This window comes from Hyaena hyaena, unplaced genomic scaffold (genome assembly GCF_003009895.1).
Source record: "Hyaena hyaena isolate Hyena2069 unplaced genomic scaffold, ASM300989v1 scaffold_20, whole genome shotgun sequence".
In the NCBI taxonomy this organism is placed as follows: Eukaryota; Metazoa; Chordata; class Mammalia; order Carnivora; family Hyaenidae; genus Hyaena; species Hyaena hyaena.
In genome coordinates this window covers 2066966-2085866 of record NW_024080652.1, presented here as the reverse complement: position 1 = coordinate 2085866, position 18901 = coordinate 2066966, and the positions used below count along the sequence as shown (strand labels likewise).

General features: G+C 51.0%; 1 protein-coding gene across 1 annotated transcript in view; it reads left to right on the top strand.

Annotated features, from left to right (window-relative positions):
- GNA12 (G protein subunit alpha 12) overlaps positions 1-18901 on the top strand; it is a 107039-nt gene that overhangs the window by 83966 nt on the left and 4172 nt on the right. The window lies entirely within an intron of this gene.

Below are 18901 nucleotides of genomic sequence, written 5' to 3'. Positions count from 1 at the left end.
ATGATGAGGTAGCACCTCGCACCCAGTAGGACAGCTGCTGTCAGAAAGCCAGGAGGCAACAGGTGTTGGCGAGGATGTGAAGAAGTAGGAAACCTGGTGTGCTGTAGGTGAGATTGTAAACCCGCGCGGCTGCTGTTGAAAAAGAGGTTCATCAAAACATGTAAAATTGGATGAGCCTGTGACCAGCAGTCCCACTGCACGTGTGTACAAGAGAACAGAAAGGTGGGGCGCCTACAGGCACTTGCACACCCGTGCTCACAGCAGCGTCATTCACAGTAGCCAAGGGGTGGAGGCCACCCGGTGTCCATCACAAATGGATAAATGGGTGTGCTCTCTCCACACAGTGGGACAGGACTCAGCTTGAAGGAAGGAAGCTGTCATAGGCTAGAGCACGCATGAACCTTGAAGACGTTATGTTAGGTGAAATGAGCCAGGCACGAAAAGACCAGTGCAGTCTAATTACATTTACGTGAGGTGCCCAAGGTAGCTTCATAAAATGAGAAAGTGGAATAGGGCTCCCTAGGGGGCTGGGCAGTGGCTGCTTAATAGTTAACCTTTCAGATTTCCAAGATGAAAAAATTCTGGAGATTCGTTTCATGACTATGTGAATATACTTAACGCTACTGAACCATACATTTAATCTTCAAGATGGTAAATTTTATATGTTTTCACCACAATTATTAAAAAAAAAAAAATAGGCCTGTGCGGTAATCAACAAAGCATACAGGGTGTTGCTGGGGATAAACACAGGATACACACCTGCCTGCTGCTTGTCACTGATGCTCTTCACCTTTAGTTGAATATATGGGTCTCCAAATTCACAAGTACGTTCTCAGGTTTAGAGAGTCCCTGCTATTCCCTGCCCATTCTTCCAATTCGACAGAACCTCTCATGTTGACTTAGGCCATCAGCCTGACAAAATTCTTATGACTTCCCCCTTAATTTCAACAGAAGTGATTGTAAACCTGGGGCATCTGGTTGGCTCAGTTGGTTAAGCCTCCGACTTTGGCTCTGGTCATGATCTCATGGTTCGTGGGTTCAAGCCCTGCATCGGCCTCTGTGCTAACAGCCAGCTCAGAGCCTGGAGCCTGTTTCGGATTCTGTGTGTCTCTCTCTCTGACTCTCCACTGCTCACACTGTCTCTCTCTCACTCTCTCAGAAATAAATAAAACATTAAAAAAAATTTATAAATGTCAAGGGTGAAATCTGGGGGTCAGTTAGTTGGGGTCCCGGGGGTTCTGTGTCCTTTCCCTTCCAGAAGGGTCCTCACTTTCTTCAGGATGCAGATGGTTACTTTGTACCCAGAATGTGGTAGGCCCAACCTCAACACTGCAGGCACTCAGCCTCAACAGAAGTATTTAAATAATGAATGCTTCCTTAAGTCTCCAAGGCCACCGTCAGTAAGAGGATTGGGGAAGGCAAGTCCAGCTGAAATTAATGTCCACATTCCCTGCAGGATTCACTGGCACGTGCTGGGAGCTGCCTAGCACCCGGCGGGGGTGTGAGTACGCTCCCCTTCGTCCTGCAGAGAAGCCTGGAAATGCAACCCCGTCTGGGTGCAGCCCCAGCTCAGAGGAGGACCTTGGCTTTGAGTAACCTAGCCGCTTCGCACTGGGCTAGCAGTGGTTTGGGTTTCTTTCCCTCGGCTAAGAGTATTAGAAGCGAAGTCTTATGAATTTTTTTGGATTTTTTTTAAAGTTAAGATTGTAGCAAAATATTTGAATGAGAGGAAACACTGTAGCATTAAGTCAAGTGAAAGTATGATTGTGGATCCTTAAGCTGTGGTAGAGAAAAGAATTAATTTCTATGTTAGAAATGAAGTAACCCTTACTACTCAGCTACAACAGAGAGAAGCCCAAATTGTGGATAAAAGCTGAGCTCCACCTTGCTTTGGAGGGTTCAAATAATTGGACAAATGCACTTCACACAGGCTCTCGAGTGAAATTTGGTCACCTAATCCCCAGAAACAAAAGATTCACGTCCTCGTGAATAGTAAACCAGAAAGGATCCCAGCACAGCAGCCTGGGGAGACTTCTAGAAAAGGCATAGCTGCCTCTGTGGGGAGGGCTCCAGACTCCTCCTGCGGCATCTTCAGAGGATGGTCTAGTAAGCGATAAGCAGACGAGATCTGTTTTATGGGGAGTCTCTAAGGCGGCCCTTCCGGAGAGGCACCATCCCGCCCTTCATCTGTACGAAGGAATCTCCTGAGGCCCTCTGCGTAGGTACCTGCCACGTGGGCTCCTTTAAGTATTGTCACCCACCGACCTCAGACAGCAGTTGTGCGCTCTTCTCACAAGCACACGGTGTCTCCTGTTACGATCTTTGTCAACTTTTGTTTCTAGATCATTTTGAACTTCTAGAAAAGTTGCAGGAGGCACTCTGAGAACTGCAGTCGGCCTGACCAGGGCTCCTTGGCCGAACAGATCCTTCCCTCCCCGTCTCCCCCTCCCTGCCCTCCCTTCTTTCTCGCTCTTTCTCATACAAGTTTTTTCAGAATGCTTTTTTTTTTTTAATCTTTGCCATCTCTCTACCTCAAAATTGTAAGACACATAGGTCCTGATAGAATTCCAGTGGAGTGCCCAAACATTTTTAGTGAATTATAAAGGTAATGATTTTGTCCCTATTTTTTTTATAAAGACATGTCGTAAAGAGGGCTACCCCCCCCCTCAATACTTAAAAGAGGATAGATTTTGAGTCTCATGTAAAAAAGGATTTAGACAGTGAAGAAACCAGAAGAACACATGGAACACACACAGCTTGCCTGCAGCACGTGTGCACACCTGTCCCGCAGGAGGGCGGCTAGTGGTTGGCTCCCCCACACACCCCCCCCCCAGCACTCCTCAGTGAGGTGGGTGCCGTCTGAGAGGACGCACTTGGCGAATGAACTTGCAGACTAGAAGCTACACCGAAGGGAAAAGCGGGCTTCTGCCTTTCTTTTCTAGGGGCTTCTAAGAGGCCAGAACTCTGTCTTGGCACAGGGAGGCTGCAGTGCCCCCGAGCTACCGCCACCTGCTGTCCCTGTGTGACAGGCTCACTGACGGGGGTGCAGGCATGGCCCTGTGAGGGGAACATGTAGAAGCCTGTAGCATTACTAACTTGGGATCCTTGTAATTGATATTCAGGGTCTGTTGAACTTCCTGCTGCTATTTTGTCAAATGATGGTGGTTTAATAAAGAGGAAAACAGCCCCATAACCGACTATAATTGGAGCTTTACCTGCGTGAAGATTCCGAGCCTCTGAAATAGCTCTTAGAGCTTTAATAACTTAGGAATTATTAAACGGAGATGATTAATTCTCAGTGTGAGCAAAACAGGAGCATTCTTGAGTAAATAACTTGTTTTTTTTTTCTCTTGATGCAACTTTTCCTAAGTGGTACTATTCAGTGACTTGTACATTTACCAAGCTGTGCACTGGTCACCACAGCCCAGTTTTAGGACATTTCTGTCATCCCAGTAAGGTCCCTCGTGCCCATGCATACATGACCCTGGTCCTCGGCCCAGGCCCCTCCTCCTCCTGCTTCTGCAGATTTTCTGCATATTTCCTATAAATGGAATCACACAGTACCTGGCCTCTCGTGTCTGGCTTCATTCATCCCGCGGGAAGTGTTCGAGGTTCATTCGCTGCAGGCTGGGCCAGGGTTTTCCTCATTTTTATCACTGCCTAGTGTCCTGTTCTGTGTGTGAAGCACGTTTTATCTCTGCACCCATCGTGTGATCAAAATTTGAGGAGTTTTCCACTGTTTGGCTGCTAAGTGACATTGCTGTGGACATTCTTATGCAGCTTTTTAAAAGAAAATCTGTGTGGAAGGTGCCCACAAGAGAGCCGAAGTTTGCTCTTTGGGTGTGATCTGTGTTTTTAATTTTTTAAATATTTATTTAATTTTGAGAGAGAGGGAGACACAGAATTTGAAACAGGCTCCAGGCTCTGAACTAGCTGTCAGCACAGAGCCCGACATGGGGCTCGAACCCACGAACTGTGAGATCATGACCAGAGCCAAAGTCAGACGCTTAACTGACTAAGCCACCCAGGCACCCCTGGACATAATTTTTACAATAAGCGATGTTTTATTTTTTTCTCCCTTCTTATCTAACATGATATAAGAATTCAGGATCTCTTGAGGAGGGTGAATTTGATAGTCCTTTGAGTGAAAGCAAGGAGTGAGCTAACCTTTCAAGGAAGCCCAATAGACTACAGGGATTAGCAGTAGGGAGTGAGCCAGATGGCCGAGGGTCCCCCGACCCTGATCACGGCTGCCCACCTCAGCCTCGGCTCAGGCTGGTGACCAGGAACGGCTTTTCTGGTTTGGGGCTGGGAATCTTTTTTTTTTTAATACGTCTATTTTTTCTTTAATAAATCCATATTTTGTCTCCTCAGTAAATGTTCCTAAAAGGAACTTCATGTACTAGTTTAGTGCAGAATGTGATAAACTGTGTGCACAGCAAGACTTTGTGAAATACCCCTACAGTTCACTCTTTTATTTACTGAGTTAAAAAACATTTTTTGGAAATATCAAGCAAACTTCTCCATTTGAGGTGGAAAACATGTTGCTTTGAGAAGCACTTTATTGACACCTTTCAAATGTCTCCTTTGTCCAGGAGGCGCTCAGGCTGTGGGTGGCTTACGTTTCCGCTGGCCCTGGTCCTGAACAAATCCCCAATGTTGTTCTAAGGAGGTACCCCAAAAGTAGCCTGAATTGGGGTTTATGCGCATCCGCAGGCCTTCCGTGAAGAGCACAGTCTGTAGGTGGCACTTTGGTCGTGAGGTCCAAGTTCTCCGTTGGCTCCGGCTGGCCCTGATTCCTGAAAGCACGGCTGGCTGGACGTTTCTTTCACATCCCATTTTCCACTGCAGAGAAGAAATAAGAAGGGAATCGATCAGAACCTTTCATTACCAACTGAGGCCTGAACTCCATATCGCTTAGCAAATCAGTTTCACAAAAGTAATGACATCAACTTTCATCTTTTGCCTTGACCTGAGTGTTACTTTTACAGATGGTCTTTACAGGCTCATTTTGTATTGATTTATCTCCCTTCATGACAAACCAGAACCAAAGGAAAGATCAGTTTGCTCAGCCTGGTTTGCTTTGTAAGGTTATCTTTTTTTTAAGGCAGAGGTTTAGTAATGTGATTTTTTTTTAAGGTTAAAATTAAGCAGTTATTGAAGGTTCCAGAATTTTCAGTACCATGGCACAATCCAGTAGTAAGTACAACAGTAGTAGTTGCCTACTTCCAGAATCTTCTCTCTGATGCTTATCTGGAAAATGTAAATCTTCACATGGCTCTCTCCAGGTACTTGACACCTTGGAATACTTCCTATTTGTTTTGAGCTAGCTTTAGCTCACAGGGCCATGGAGAGTCAAAAATCAACTTCATACCTGGGTGTCAGGGCCCCATCCCACTGGACAGAAGTACGCTGTGGCCAGGGTGTGGGAGTTCAGGGAGCGTTTCCAGATGAAGCGTTTACTCAGATGGCTGGCAAAGCCCAGGGAAGGCACCCTCGGTGGGCTCCCTGTGCGGGAGCCCAGAGGATGCCAGCCAGGCGCGGTGCGTACTGACCTGCCTGCTGCAGCTCCCATCTGGCTCTCCCCCCAGCTCAGCTCACATGCGGTGGGGTGTCCGATTCTCCTGGGAATTACCTTTGGCATTTAGGCCATTCTGTGTGTTGTTGGGCTTCTGGTGGTGGAGGTGGGCCTCATGACATCCTGGAAGTGTGGTCAGTAGAGAGTTTTTTCAGCAATTCTGGAAGAAGAGAGGATTTTGGAGGCGGTGGTCCGTCTCATCAGAGCCGTCTGGCCTCTCATGGGACAAGGTCAGAGTATGTGTGGAGGGTGGGTCCTGCGGCCCCAGATCACCCAGACCTGGCCTATAGGGCCTGCTGGCCAGGGCCTAACGCACAAGGGCCCTTTATGAGGAGCTGGAGCCCTGGCTCGCCAGCCCAAGCGTCTGGGGCGTCCTGCCTTGGCCTCCTGCCCTGCTTCCCTCTCCTCCAGGCCAGCCCCGGCTCTGGTTGGTTCCAGAAGCAGAGCCGGCCTTTCGCTCCAGAGAGCCAAGCTGAAGCACTGCAAATGAGTCAGTCTTTGGCAGGCAGAAGGCTGCTTTGAGGACTCTTTCCCTTTTGTTCAGCCCGAGGTGGGGGGAGTGGGGGGTGAGGCCGGGCAAACATCCCACCGCAGAGCATGCTGACCCCTTGGCTCTGGCTCCCCTCCGCTGTCCAGGGGGAGGCAGTTGGCCTGAGCGCTCTGCCCCACTCCAGATGGCCTGTCCCCTCGTCTTGCTGCTCTGAGCTCTGTCTCCTTGAGAGACAGGTCATACGACAAATGAGATTACTGTCCTTGTTCCGATTTTTTAATTTAATTTTTCAGAAGCGCATTGGGACATAACTCTTGGCTCACGGTCTCTGTTGGTTAGGACGCTGCTCGCCGCCCAGCCCTGAGTGCAGCTTAAGAGCTTGGCCCTCCAGGCTGAGCCGCAGTTTCAGCCTTGGGCAAGTGAACCTCTGAGCTTTGGTTTCTTCAAACAGGAGAATAGGGACAACTGTGTGTTTGGATTAACTGAGATAATACATCTCAAGTATGTGGCACAGTGCCTAGCAGCACAGGGCACCACAGAGCGGCTTCGGTGAGCAGGCCACATGCCCTGTTCCTGATCCTGCCTCCTCTCGGCATCTGGGGGGCGTCTGGCTGAGCACCTGCTTGGCCCTTCTAACCCTTCCTGGAGACAAGCCCCATGTCAGCCTCCTTGACCCCAGAAACAGAGCTTTTGGCGTTTGGGGTCAGTATTGGGGGCGTGTTCTCAGATTCCTCTGCCTCCCAAGCTCTGCGTCCGGGGACTGGTGGGGGATGGGTCTGTGGAGCACATGCTGGCCGTGCAGTAGCCAGGCCGTGGCCAGCCCTGCCATGGCTGGCCTGTGGGCAGCCACACGGGCTCCTTGTTCCTGGGCTCCAGTGTTGGTTGGTAGGACTGACGGGGAGACGCGGCTGGGAGCGTGTGGAAGGCGTGAACGCAGTCTGGGCAGTGGCCGTCTGTCCACCTTTTATTACAAAGTGCTGATCGTCTTCCTGTTCTCCAGTAGCCCGTTCTGGCCACCATTTGTGAGATTGTTTTTTCTCTCTTCTTTGTGTTTTTTTTTTTTAATCAAATCTAGGTGTGTGTGTTTACACACACACACACACACACACGACGATCAATAGTTGCCAAATTGTAAATCAAGTGAATCATGTTGAGTGTAGGGTGAGAGGCTGGTTTGGAAGTGTGCCCACTGTGAAGCAGGGATTGTCTACCCTTCGAGCCTGACCGGACCAGCTGGTCCTGGTTCTGGAGGATGACACAGGCCATCCCAGTAGATACAGAAGAGCTCTTTGCACGTGGCTGAATCACGTTGGGTTAAAAGCAGTTACTGGGCTTTCTTCTCTACCTCTATTTTTCCTGTCATTCTTCACATTGTGCCTCAGATTCTGCCCGCCATCCTTGGGACTGTGTGTGACCAGAGCCCTGGCTGCAGGGAAACCACGGCTCCTATTTGAGGGCCAGCTCTGTGTACGTCCGACCCAGATTAGATACAGCTCTGGGTCGGGTTCTGGTCCTGAGTGGAGGGACGTCCCGTCAGCTCAGGTGCACACGGGCTCTCTCCACAAGGACTCCAGCCTGAGGTCCAGATGGTGGATGGAGCTGATTGGTAAGCTCTGTGTCACGTTGTGGCTCCGCTTAAAGGTTCTCATCTTGGGCCCAAAACAACAAGCTGTCCCCAACTGAGTCACAGACCATGGGGGACTGACTGGGCCGCCCTTGTCTCTGCTGTGAGGATACAGTGTGCTGGAGTGAGGAAGAGTCCAGTCAGAAAAGTGGCATCCCCTTCCCCCAAAACCACTGCATGCAGGGTCCTCTGCCCCTGGGGAGTGGACAGATGTCCTTCATCAGCCCCTCCATGCTCTGGAGCAAGCTTCTGGTGGTTTCAGAAAGCCATGCCTGCCCCACGAGCAGGGGCTGTCCCTGGAGAGAAGACTGGAAGTGGAGGGAGCTAAACTTAGCTCCCTGGATGAGCTGTGGGTGCGGTGTGAGAAGGGGAGAGGGGTGTGGGGGAGGGTGGAGATGCTTAAAGGGACAGCCTCAGACTTCTGTGGTGTGCAGGGACTGGGAGTGGCCTCCACTGTGGGGTCTGGCGTCTGGAGAACTCAGCTGATCTGGCATGCAGGGTTCCTGCCTGCAGGGTCATGGGGGGAGGGGAACCATGGTGCCTGGCGGGGGGCCATGCCCGAAGGTACAGAGTACCTGGGGGGCTGTGGTGCGTTGCTGGGGGAGCAGGCCCCAGGGTCCTGCATCGGGGGGGCCATGGGTGCCTTGCTGGGGGGCATGCCCTGGGGGTACTGAGTACCTGGGGGGCTGTGGTGCACTGGGGGGACAGGGCCCCAGGGGTCCTGCATGCCGGGGTGGGGGCAGCTGTGCCTGGCGGTCTGGGCGGGTGGAAGGGCACTTCAAGCTCTGGCACACTCACCCCCAGTCCGGAGAGCAGCAGCACTAATGGAGCAGAGCGAAGCCGGCCGCGCCACCGGGTGTTCCGGGGCTGGCACGTCATTTGGGTTGATGCAGGGACAGAGGGAACATGTGACGTGGCTCACAGAGGCAGTGCTACATACAAGTAAGGCTGTGTGATTGGTTTGGTAAAAGTGATCTCTCTCTCACTTGGAAGTCCTCGGTAACTCATCGTTGTCTACCTGTTAGCCCTCTCTCAGCATTTCCCGCCTGTCCCCCAGGACAGGGTGGGAGGGAAGGACAGGGAGAACGGTCAGGGACACACGCTTCCCTGGCCAGGCAGACAGTCATCCGGGACTGACAGTCGCCTCTCCATTCGACTCCTAGTTCCCCAGCCCTCGGGTGCCAGGTGCTCTGCTGCTTTGTTGGGTTTTTGTGTCGTCGTTATGTGTTCATAGTCCTGTGACTGAGCAGCCAGCAGTAGGGAGCAGCTGCGATCACCGGCTCTGAAAGCAGTGCCAGCGGGACCGGTACCGACTGAGGCAGGAGCACTTCCCCGAGGAGCCACCGGACCAGTGTCCGGACCTGAAGAGGGTTAGTTTGTACCAACCTTCGCTGTGTCTCTGTCCCTGTCCTGTACTCATGCAGGGAACACGTACACACTGTAACCAGCAGTAGGCGACATGTCTGCACACACCACGCAGATTAAGAACATCAGCAGCGGGCGTGCCCTGGTGGCTCAGCTGGTTGAGCACCCGACTTCAGCTCAGGTCATGATCTCACAGTTCGTGGGTTCGAGCCCCACATCTGGCTCTGTGCTGACAGCTCAGAGCCTGGAGCTGCTTTAGATTCTGTGTCTCCCTCTCTCTCTCCCCCCCTCCCCCACTCACGCTGTCTCTCTTCCTGTCTCAAAGATAAACATTGGAAAAGAATTTAAAAAAAGACATCAGTGGAAATGTGTGACCCACTGTCCGCCCAGCTGTAGCCACCCTTCTGATTTGGGCTATCATTCCTTTTATCTGTAGTTTTACTGCCCATGTATCCCTGAGCCATTCTTTGCCTCAGTTTATTATCTGTAAAATGAGGATGACCGTAATAGCTGCCTCAAGCATCATTTTGAGGCTTAATTGAGTTAATATGTGTGCACCACTTCGATCTGCATGGGGCAGCCCATAAACTGTATGTGTATTAGCTACTGTAACTGCTGTTAGGTTTCGTTCTGCCAGTTTTTAAACATCATGTAAATCATAGTGTGAATATTTCACTACAGATTGTTCATTCACCAGAATATTTTAGATCCATCACATTGATGCACACGGGAACGGTTCCCTCTTGCTCCTTCTCCAGTGCAGTTCTAGAATATGCTGCCATTTCTTTATCCAGTGAAGTCAGGGTTGACTGGGTTTTTCCAGCTCAGGTTTGGTGGGCCTGCCGCTGGAAGCATTCTGCCACACAGCCGGTGACCTGTTGGGCACAGATTCCCAGAATGTGCGCTGGGGGTCCCTGAGGCCCCGTCAAGGGCTCCTCAAGACCCACACTGTTATCAGAATGATACCGAGACATCATTTGCCTTTTGCCCCGTTTTCTGCTCGAGAGCTGACAGTGGAGTTTTCCAGAGGCCATGTGGCGGGTGATCGTGTCATTGCTCTGTTGGCTACCTAGATAACGTGCTTGTCTGTCACTGTATTTGTAAATTACCTCAGTTCTAATCTCAAATATGGTAAATATTGATGGTTTGGGAGATGTGCTTGGGGGAGAGGTTTCCCTTGTTTTATTTGAGTAAGTCTGTGAAAGCAGGGGGGCTTTCCATCATAAACCTGAAAAAACGAGACTCTGCCTCATCCCCTGTGTGCGTTAGCTAATGACCAATGCCACAGCAAGAGAGTTTTCAGACACCCACTGGGTTTTTAGTCCTTCTGTGTTATGTGAAGCAAGCGGCTCCATTATAAGGAAGAGTCTTATGACCCAGCAATAGCACTGCTAGGAATTTATCCAAGGGATACAGGAGTGCTGATGCATAGGGGCACATGCACCCCAATGTTCATAGCAGCACTCTCAACAATAGCCAAAACATGGAAAGAGCCTAAGTGTCCATCCACGGACGAATGGATCAAGAAGATGTGGTTTATCTATACAATGGAATACTACATGGCAATAAGAAAGAATGAAATCTGGCCATGTGTAGCAATATGGATGGACTTTGAGGGTGTTATGCTGAGCGAAATAAGTCAGGCAAAGAAGGACAAATACCATATGTTTGCACGTATAGGAGGATTAGGAGGAACTTAACGGAGGACCGTGGGGGAGAAGAAGGGAGGAAATAGTGGAGGAGAGGGAGAGAGGCAACCATGAGAGACTCTTGAATGCTGAGAACAAACAGGGCTGATGGGAGTGTGGGGGAGGGGAAGGGGAGGAGATGGGCATGGAGTAGGGCACTTGTGGGGATGAGCACTGGGTGTTACATGGAAACCAACTTGACAATAAACTATTTGTAAAAAAAATTTTTTTTTAATTTTTAAAAAGAAGAGGAAGAATTCTTTATTATCTGCCATTCGGATGTGGGGGCAGGTTTTTCTAGACAAGTCCTAGACCGCAAACCCAAGCCAGAAATCCACAGAGTTGTCAGAGGAAGTAACGTCTAAGCTAGCACTAGAAGGGTCTGCTTTGAAAAAAATCCATATCTGGGGCACCTAGGTGGCTCAGTGGGTTAGGCATCCGACTTCAGCTCAGGTCACGATCTTACAGGGAGTCTAAGGCCCACATTGGGCTCCCTGCTGTCAGCGCTGCGCCCCCCTAAGATCCTCCACACCCTCCTGCTCTCTCCCTCCCTCAAAAATAGACATTAAAAAAAAGAAAAAACCTGTATCTTCATTCACCATCAAGCATTTGATACCCAAGTGTCAAGACACTGTTGGAGCTGAGTGTTGGAGCTGACAGCCAGATGCCTGTCATGATGTAGCAAGTTCAAACAACCCCACACGCACTGTCTCACAGCAGGGCGGTCAGAAGTCCTGGTGTCCCGAGTTCCCTGGGCCATCTGCTCTCAAGGTCTCGTCAGGCTGAGATCAAGGTGTCGGTGGGGCTGTGGTCTCACCTAACATCCCCTAATGTCCTTTGCCCGCTCCCTGCCGTTGACACAGAGTTCATTTCCTTGCAGCTGTATGACAGATGTCCGTTGTTTTGCGGTTGCTGGCCAGCAACCCCGGGCTGTCCTAGGTTCCCTGCCACCTGGCCCCTCCTCTCACAACATGGCACTTCTTTGAAAAGGCTCACCAAATTATGTCAGGCCCACCCCACTCATCTCTCTTGATTGGCTCAGAGTAGCCCAGTCAAGGAGTGCTGTCTCCTGCTCTCCACGGGCTCCTCCCGTGCTCCAGAGGAGATAGTACAAGGACATAACTCAGTGTGGCTTATCTTACAGTCCTGCCAGCACAGACCTCTTTTCCTAACCCCAGATCATAAAGATTTTCATGTATGTTTTCTTCAAGTCTGTGGGTTTAGTTTTAGCTTTTGCATTTAGGTCTGTGGACACATTTTAATTTTCGCTTATGATAGAGTTAAGGGTCTATGTCCCTTTCTTCCCCCATACAGATCACCCATCTATCCGGCACCATTTTTTGAGATGACACCCCTTCCCCATCTTGAGTCACCTGGACTTCCCCATTTTGAGTCACCTTGACAACTATCAGAAGGCACTTGGCCATCTACGTGAGGTCCTGCGCCCAGTCTCTGGTTTCTGCTCAGTTTATCTGTCTGCCTTTTCTCACACCAACCCTGCTCTTTCACCACCACTTCATAGAAAGTCTGGAAATCAGGCATCGAAGAGATGCTCTTCTTTTATAAAATTGATTTATTCGAGGTCACTGTTTAAAACTGTTTTTAAAATGAGTTTCTCATTTTCTACCAAAATTTTTAAAAAGGCTGCTGGGATTGTGGGTGGCATTACACTATGTCCGTAGGTGAATCTGGGGAGAATCGTCATCTGTACAGCATTGAGTTTCCTGAAATTGATGAACACGGCACGTCTCTCCAGTCACATAGGTTCTTTTGTCCTGGTGTTCTACATTTTCCAAAGAAGAGATTTTTAAACATTTTTAAAAAGTGTATTTCACAGGTCATCTGAGTGGCTCAGTCAGTTGAGCGTCCAGCTTTGGCTCAGGTCATAATCTCATGGTTCGTGAGTGCGAGCCCCGCGTCAGGCTTGCTTCTATCAGCCTGTCAGTGCAGAGCCCACTTTGGATCCTCTGTCCCCCTCACTCTGCCCCTCCCTGACTTGTGCTCTCCTAAAAATAAATATTTGAAAAATAATAAGATAAACATCTGTTTTAGCTACTTCAATAAGGCAGGAAATATAAGAAAGAAAATCTGGGGCGTGTAAGTCAGAAATGTTCCTATTGGCAGATGACATAGAAAATGTCAAGGAACCCACCCAAAAAGTCATGGAACTAAGTAAGTCACTTAAAGCAAGTCTATAGGATGCAGGCTCAACAAATAAAACATCAGTTTTATTTCTGTATACCAGCCACGAACACATGCAAAGAGAAGTGCCAGTACCATTAATAGTTGCTCAAAAAAGGGGGAAGTACTTTCATATAAATTTAGCCTAACATAGAGGGGATGAGACTTGCAGGATTAAAAGTGACAGAACACTCATTAAAAAAATCAGACAGGGACGCCTGGGTGGCTCAGTCAGTTAAGTGTCCGACTTCAGCTCAGCTTATGATCTCACAGTTTGTGGGTTCGAGCCCCGTGTGGGGCTCTGTGCTGACAGCTAGCTCAGAGCCTGGAGCCTGCTTCAGATTCTGTGTGTGTCTCTCTCTGACCCTCTCCTGCTCACACCGTCTGTCTCTCAAAAAAAAAAAAAATCAGAGGGTCTAGAGGCGCCTGGGTGACTCAGTCGGGTCAGTGTCCGACTTCAGCTCAGGTCATGATCTCACGGTCGTGGATTCGAGCCCCATGTCGGGCTCTGCACTGACAGCCAGCTCAGAGCCTGGAGCCTGTTTCAGATTCTGTGTCTCCCTCTCTCTCCGACCCTCCCCTGCTCACGCTGTCTCTCTCTTCTCTCTCAGAAATAAATAAAACATTAAAAAGATTTTTTTTTAAATCAGAGGTTCTGAACAGATGGAGAGATGGTTCAAGCTCCTGGATTAGGAGGCTCAACATAGGAACAATGAGGTCTCCCCAGATTTATATACAGATTTCTGTTCCCACTAAACACAGAGGTCCTGCTAAAATCTCAGCCAGACCTTTTGTAAATACAAATAAGATTATTCCAAAATTTAAAGAGGCACAAGAATAGCCCAAACCATGTGAAAAAGAAGAATGAAGTGCAAGGAATCAGTGTCTCACATCGAGACCTTAGATGCAGCTGTGGTAATCAAGACAGTCGTGTGGACAGAGGGACAGACACAGGTCAGCGGTACACACCCAGAGATCAGCTCCGCACTCGTGTGACCAGCCAATTTTGACAGAGGTGCAAAACCGGTTCGGTGAAGGAAGGCCAGCCCTCTACGTGTGCTGCTGGAGGAGTTGGGATCCATGGACTAGGAAAGAAAGAAAAAGAGCTGTGGCCTGAGTCTCACGACCTTCCACACAAGTTAGACGGCACGTAGATTTAAATGTAAAATAGGGAATTTTGCGAAGGTAACGTAATAGAAACTCCAGGCCCTGAGGCTGGATGAAGCATCCATCCTTAGATGGACCCCAAAAGCAAAACCCATAAAAGAAAAAAATCATTTCTGAAAAAAAACATCAATTTTGATTTCATCAAATTAAAACTTTTGCTCTGCAAAGAGACCCTCTTAAGAGGCCACTGACAGGGAAAATTTTTGGCAACCACACATCTAACAAAGGCCTCTTCTCTAGAAAACAAAGAATTCTGAGACTCTGGTAATAAAACACTCCAACCAGAAAATGGTGCCAACGGTGTTTCCCAACACTATGGATGTGCTACATGCCACCGTGGTATGTACGCTTTTTTTTTTAAGGTTTTATTTAATATATTTATTTAATATATTTATTTATTTAATATGTTTATTTAATATGTACAGCCGATGTGGGGCTCGAACTCACAACCTGACATCAAGAGTCATTGCTCTACCCACTGAGCTACTGAGGCACCCTGTGTACACTTGAAAATGGCTAATTTTATGTGAGGTGACTTTTACCTCAGCTGAAGAAAAGGAAAACTCCCAGGTGAGAGGGGCCTGGCATGTTAGAGCTTAGTCCCAGTTGGAAGGAGCAGCCTCCCCAGGAACTGGGCTCGGGGGCTCAGAGCCTGGGTACGGGCCCTCACAAGCCTGGGGCCGGCTCCCTGTGCACTTGCATGCGCTGCGGCCGCAGGCAAGGCCGCCAGAGTCCAGCTCCTCCCTCCCCATACTGTTATCTTCATTTGTTTTAGTTCGGTTTCTGTTCTGAGGGGTGGGTTTTTAACTCCATGTTGTTGTGAATCATGCAAGATCTCTGCACAGTTCCACAGTCAGAAGACATGGAGACTCCTGCCTCTGCCTGGCCCTCCCTCCCTGTAGCTCATCATTTTTATCCGTTGCTGGTTTATCTTTCTACATTTCCTTTTTTAAGTATGAGCAAATAGCAAATTCCCTCCCCTGCTCACTCACTTTCTCTGAAAAGCATTGAAAACAATTCTGTCTTTGTAATTTGTTATATGTAAACGAGTAAACTAATTTCTGGGTCCTCTGGCTCGCCACTGACAGGCCCTGCATCTCCATCCCAACGCAGTCGCCCCCATTTTACAGTATAAAAAACAACCTCCCTGAATCAAGAACTATAGAAGTGGCTCGTGAGTGCATGCATGGGATTTTAAAGTAAAAAGCCACCCACCCCTGACGTGGAGATTTGTGTTTTTCTCTGGTAACCACTGGCCCTTGATTTCTTCCTCCCCCCTTCACACCTCCTTTGTCCTTTCTCACCCCCAGCCCCAGGGGCTCCCCTCCGTGTACTCACCTCCCCTGCAAACCTGTCAGCCTGGCAGGAAGTACCTCCAAGGGTGCTGGTCCCATTGCTGGCAGAGAAGCAAGTGCTAGCATTCAGCCTGCAAAACTGACCTCAACAGCCTGGACTTGCACAGTGTTGAGAGAGCTGAGTCCTCTTCTCCAGTCTTGAATTGGCTGATCGAGGCAGATGGGGCCAGCCCACGTCTGCCGACGGGGACGCCACAACATGGGCGGGCAGTGTGCAGGAGAGTGGGGCTGGCTCTGACGATGCCGACAGAAGCTTTGAGGCAGCTGCAACCCTGCTCCGTGAGACTCGTCTGTGGCTGGTGTGGGTGGTGGGTGCCCCCGGGGAAGACGTGGTGTGCAATGCAGTCCATCTGCCAAAAAGACCCTTCTCTGGGCAAGGGCCATGTGCCCAGGCCCCGCCCACTGTCTCCCAGCCATGTCCACCTGTCCGTGGCACGAACGCAAAATAGAGCTGCTGCTGCTGCCGCTGCTCGTAATTAAAATGCACATTTTGGGGTGCCTGGGGGCTCAGTCGGTTGAGCATCCACCTTCCTGATCCCAGGGTTGTGGGATAGAGCCCCTCACTGGGCTCCTGCTGAGCATGGAGATGGCTTAAGATTCTCTCTCTCCCTCTGCCCCTCCCCCCTGCTCATACTCTCTGTCTCTAAAATAAAATTTACAAATTGTATTGCATGTGCTTCCAGGAGCTGGGTCAGGAAGGTAGTGATATCGAGTGTGTGTCCAGTCGCGTCTAAGCACAAACTAACGAATTTACTCTTGTTCTATCTAATCTGTGAGTCCACAGCATTACTAATGAGGGGACTTAGATCTTCAGACCACGGACAGTTATAGAAAGCCCACTTCTCATGTTCTGTTTCTCGTCTGACCACTTAGGCTGCAGTAACAGGTGCCCGTAGCCTGTGTCTGAGAAATCACCCAGAGGCTGGGAAGCCCACGGTCACGGTGCCAGCAGATGCGGTGTGGTGACAGCCGCCTCCTGTGCACGGACGGCATCTCTTGCGTGTCTTCCTGAGGCAGGGGCGTGTGTTCCTGGGTCTCCCAACCCATTCATCGAGGCTCTGGCCTTGTGACCAAGGCACCCACAAAACCCCACTGCCTTACACCGTGACACCAGCCTAGACTTCAGCCTGTGAACAGTGTGGTGCCTGGTCTGTCGTGGGTTCTGGGTGGTTACACCCACAGTAGCACCTCTGTTCCCGCCATGTGCCGTTTCTCTGAAGAGCTGGCTGCCTCCCCATGGTGTTGGAATATGCCAGGATTTAAACCCGGGCACCTTCCTGAGCTGGTGCTCTGAGACCATGAAGCCCGAGCAAATGACCGTTCTGTGGGCTTTGTGTCAGATCCCATGGCGCACACCATCCATCTGTGCCGGTAAAACCACAAGGTCCAAACCGAGGTTCCCACTCAGCCCAGCGGGGCAACTCCCTGGTGGTTTGAACAAACCGATTCCCATCTCCCCTCCTCGCCTCTGCCGTGACAGAGAGCTCTGTGGACCTGCCAGCCAGCGCTGAGAGGAGGCGGGTCCTGCTGACCCCGATTCCCCTCGTCACACGCGTCCCTCCCCAGAGAGCGTGCAGTTCCCTAACCACACGGAGTGGCAGAGTCCCGGACAGATCATGCCCCTCGGAAGGAGTAGAATGAGGGAGGCATGCAGCAGAGGGAAGAGGGTGTGATGGTCCTGGTCTATTAACCTTAGAGTATGGGTGGGGTGGCCCTGAGTTCAAGCTCACTGGGGTATTTCCACCCAAACTGGGAGACACCACTTACTCACTTTTTAAATACACAGCCCATCCTCCTGTCCTCGCGCCTTCTTCTTCCCCGCCGTGCGCCGCTGGGGTGAGCACCCGTGTCCCACGTCTCCCCGGGACACTTGCTGTGTGTGATGACAGGACGCTGGCCGGGGCATCTGCACTGCCCTGACTCTGTGCCCAGCCACACAAGGACCCCCGCTCCCGGTGCAGAGACCCAGTGGCAGGCGGGTGCGGATACTCTTACGTCTACATAGGCACCTCCAGCGACGCTGAGTGGGGGACGGCAGGTGTAGGAGGGGGCTTGGCAGGGAGGAAGAGGGGGTCGTGGTACAGGTGGGTCTATTGTCTGCGGCGGCGACCCCTTCGCTGACCAGCTGCTTCCTGACCTGCAGGGCAGGTGGCGGGATGTGCAGACTGGCCACCCCACGCTGCCGTAACACCTGTCCCCACACCCAGGCTGGTGTCGAACAGGGACAGAGGCCTGAGGCTGGGGTGTCGGGTCTCTGTGTCCCTAGAGCAGGAAGCAGACGGCGCCCTGGCCGCGCCCTAACATGAGGAGGAAAACTGTCTGCTGATCCTAAGCTGCGTGTGCTGCGTCCAGCACCTGTTCCTGTCCCCGTAAAGCCCGCTCTCCTCTGCGTCCTCTAGGAGGCCCCCTGCACCGCGGGAAGGCTCATTCCCACTGAGGGAGACCCACTCCTTAGTTTTCTCCCTCGGGAGACGGTGGGCAGGCAGTGGGGCGACGGTGGGGAGAGGCTCAGATCAGGAGCTCGCTGCTCCTGTCATCTTCTTCTTTCTTCTTTTTCTTACATAAAGTCACAGGCTCAAGCCATAGTCCCAACCTTTCTGGTGGTCTTTCCCCCATGACTGCCTGGAATGTGCACCTCCTGCTGACAGCCATCCACCTTCACACGCCTGTGCAGATGTAGGTTGACCTGGGCTTCCTCCAGGTGACCCTCCCGGGGCCCATGTGAGGGAGCGCATGCGACCCAGCACCGTCCTGGCGGCCCATCCACCACGGGGAGGCTTCAGCAGGGGCCTGTGGAAAGCCGTGTCCCTCGTGTGTGGGGGACGTGATGATTTTCGTCTGTCCTGCTTCCTGAGGGAAAACGGCCCCTTCCTCTGTTCACACAGCCTCTGAACACTTCTCCCGGATCAGGGCCGTGAGCTGGAGAGCGGTGTCCATCTGCGCTGGCCTTCAGTCCAGAGCATGTCCAGGGGATGCGGGGTCCTCGCTCCTCCACAGAAATCTGGGCTGTGGGTCCTCCTCGTCGCAGGCTGCGCATCGGGTTGTACGCGCATGGCGAGTAGCAGTGGAGCTTGAGGCCTGTTTCCAGAAACTGGAAGCGTCTTCTGCCGCGCCTGTTCTCTGGAAGGTTCACCCTCTCTGAAGACCGCGTCTGGGGCACATGGCCATCTGTGTCGGCGCAGAGCCAGCATCCGCCTCTGGAAAGGAGGGGACTGGCCGGTCAGAGGGGCCCGCACGCCTCCCATGCCGAGAGTCCAACAGGGGTGATTGGAAAACAGTCTGAAATTGAATCTTGGGGTAGTAGCTAGAGAAACTGCATTTAAGGGGTTTTTTTTCAACTGCGTTTTGAATGTTTAAAAACGCCTGTCCCCTCGGAGTCTCTCCGCCTTCATGTGCGTGCACAGGAAGTAGCACTCTGGTGACTCGTTCACGATCGTCTGTAGTTGCAGACCA